Here is a 3,210-nt window from a genome sequence, read left to right on the forward strand (position 1 = left end):
TCCATAGGTATGAATGTGAGTGTGAATGGTTGTTTGTCTATATGTGCCCTGTGAGTGGCTGACCACCAGTCCAGGGTGTACCCCGCCTCTCGCTTGAAGACAGCTGGGATAGGCTCCAGCATCCTCCGCGACCCTAATGAGGATAAGCGGTAGAAAATGAATGAATGAATGAATGACTCAAAATGATCCAAAAGTCAAACCCGCTCGGTTGGTTTAATTCATGCAATTACTGCTGAATGACAAAATATATCTCCTGACTGTAAATAAGACTGGAAATATACCACAAAGTCACAGAAATTACATCCACCATAATATATTACATATAGTCATTTAAAAAATGTCGCTAATGACAGCACTTGAAATAGTCCACAAAGTCATAGAAGTTGCAATGACACAGCAGAATACAACCTCTTGTCAGTCATTAATGACAGCGGCAACTTTGTAAGACTTAATCAAATCATCTCCAAGTCAGACTTGAAAAATAGTCCACAAAATCAGATAAATTGCCATGCAGTAATACAGTAGAATACAACCTGTTATTTAGTTAATAGAATTACTCCTCTTGCAAATAATTAATGACAGTGACAACTATGTACAAAACAACAACTCCAAATAAGACTAGAAATAGTCCATAAAGTCATAGAAATTACAGGAGTACACAAAAATAGAATGTGTCATTTGATTCATGCAATCACCCCTATTGCAAATTATTAATAATAGAGGCAACCTTGTCCAAAATCATCAAAATGACTCCAAATAAGACTCAAAATAAACCACCAAATCAGAGAAATTGCAGTAATACATCAGAGACAGAAGCTATAGAACAATCGCGTCACGGTTCAAATGAGCAGTTGGGGGGGGTCAGGACAAGGGGTCCGGTATGGTACGCCCCTTACTTAGCACACTTGAACAGCGGAGTTCTCAGCTGGGAATCAAACCAGCCACCACTCTTAGCATACAATACTTTCCCACCCGAGGCCTCGCAAGAATGAAAAATGACTTTCGCGAAACTCGGCAGCAGTGGGACTTTCCGTACTCTTGACAGTCCACAGACCTTGCAATCAACCAACTGATTTGACTGGCTTGTTTTTGTTCCACCTGATGAAATAGTCCCTGTGTGCTATGTGGTTGCTACGTTCATTCCAGCGGGATACAAATGCGTATGCTATTGTTTTGTTTCTGCTAGCAAAAATAGCTCATGTCCTTGATTTTATTTTGACAGTACAAATATTACACGTTGGAATGTTAAAATACAACCGTGTTCTTTTGTTCAAATTCAAGGACATGGCAGCGTAATGTAAAAAGGCACAGAATTGAACGAACAAACAAACATTCTATACCCTATCCATGTGGGTCTAGCATCGTCAGACTACATATTGATGATGTATACACATGCGTGTAAGGAGACAACTATGCTTTTAAAGTAGAACTGCACTTATAATCCTTATGTGAAACATGATGCATGTGTCTTTCCCTTTTCTGTGCATTGTAGCGCAAAAAAACAGCTAATATGAGCTATGTCATGCCATGTAGTGTTTATGTAATTCTTCTGCATACACACAAATATAGTGCATTGTAAGTTTTATTGCACCACATGGGGGAAAGTACCCCTATGTGATTTTACTGTATTTTAATATTTTATAGAAAGCATTATTTCAATGCCATAGAAGAAGATACTATGTCATGCCATGTAGTGTTTATGTAATTCTTCTGCATACACACAAATATAGTGCATTGTAAGTTTTATTGCACCACATGGGGGAAAGTACCCCTATGTGATTTTACTGTATTTTAATATTTTATAGAAAGCATTATTTCAATGCAATAGAAGAAGATACTATGTCATGCCATGTAGTGTTTATGTAATTCTTCTGCATACACACAAATATAGTGCATTGTAAGTTTTATTGCACCACATGGGGGAAAGTACCCCTATGTGATTTTACTGTATTTTAATATTTTATAGAAAGCATTATTTCAATGCAATAGAAGAAGATACTGTGTCATGTCATGTAGTGTTTATGTAATCCTTCTGCATACACACAAATATAGTGCATTGTAAGTTTTATTGCACCACATGGGGGAAAGTACCCCTATGTGATTTTACTGTATTTTAATATTTTATAGAAAGCATTATTTCAATGCAATAGAAGAAGATACTATGTCATGCCATGTAGTGTTTATGTAATTCTTCTGCATACACACAAATATAGTGCATTGTAAGTTTTATTGCACCACATGGGGGAAAGTACCCCGATGTGATTTTACTGTATTTTAATATTTTATAGAAAGCATTATTTCAATGCAATAGAAGAAGATACTATGTCATGCCATGTAGTGTTTATGTAATTCTTCTGCATACACACAAATGTAGTGCATTGTAAGTTTTATTGCACCACATGGGGGAAAGTACCCCTATGTGATTTTACTGTATTTTAATATTTTATAGAAAGCATTATTTCAATGCAATAGAAGAAGATACTGTGTCATGTCATGTAGTGTTTATGTAATCCTTCTGCATACACACAAATATAGTGCATTGTAAGTTTTATTGCACCACATGGGGGAAAGTACCCCTATGTGATTTTACTGTATTTTAATATTTTATAGAAAGCATTATTTCAATGCAATAGAAGAAGATACTATGTCATGCCATGTAGTGTTTATGTAATTCTTCTGCATACACACAAATATAGTGCATTGTAAGTTTTATTGCACCACATGGGGGAAAGTACCCCTATGTGATTTTACTGTATTTTAATATTTTATAGAAAGCATTATTTCAATGCAATAGAAGAAGATACTATGTCATGTCATGTAGTGTTTATGTAATCCTTCTGCATACACACAAATATAGTGCATTGTAAGTTTTATTGCACCACATGGGGGAAAGTACCCCTATGTGATTTTACTGTTTTTTAATATTTTATAGAAAGCATTATTTCAATGCAATAGCAGAAGATACTAGTGCAGTTTTCTTTGTATGAAGCCCAACTTTGAGCCGCCATTTAAAAATAGCACCGCTGCACCCGTACGTCCCAGTTTGCAATAAACCAGAGTCTTCCAACACAGTTCCTTAAGAAGCTGAACACAAACGCAGCACTCTCTAAACTCCACCACAGCACCTGTTTATAGGAGAGTCACGATAAAGCTACTGGAACTCTGCTCTCAGACGTTTTCATTGCGTGGGTCACCGCACCGGACAGCTTG

The sequence above is a fragment of the Doryrhamphus excisus genome, linkage group LG17 (assembly GCF_037039965.1).
Source record: "Doryrhamphus excisus strain RoL-2023G ecotype Guam linkage group LG17, RoL_Dexc_Guam_v1.1, whole genome shotgun sequence".
Classification (NCBI taxonomy): Eukaryota; Metazoa; Chordata; class Actinopteri; order Syngnathiformes; family Syngnathidae; genus Doryrhamphus; species Doryrhamphus excisus.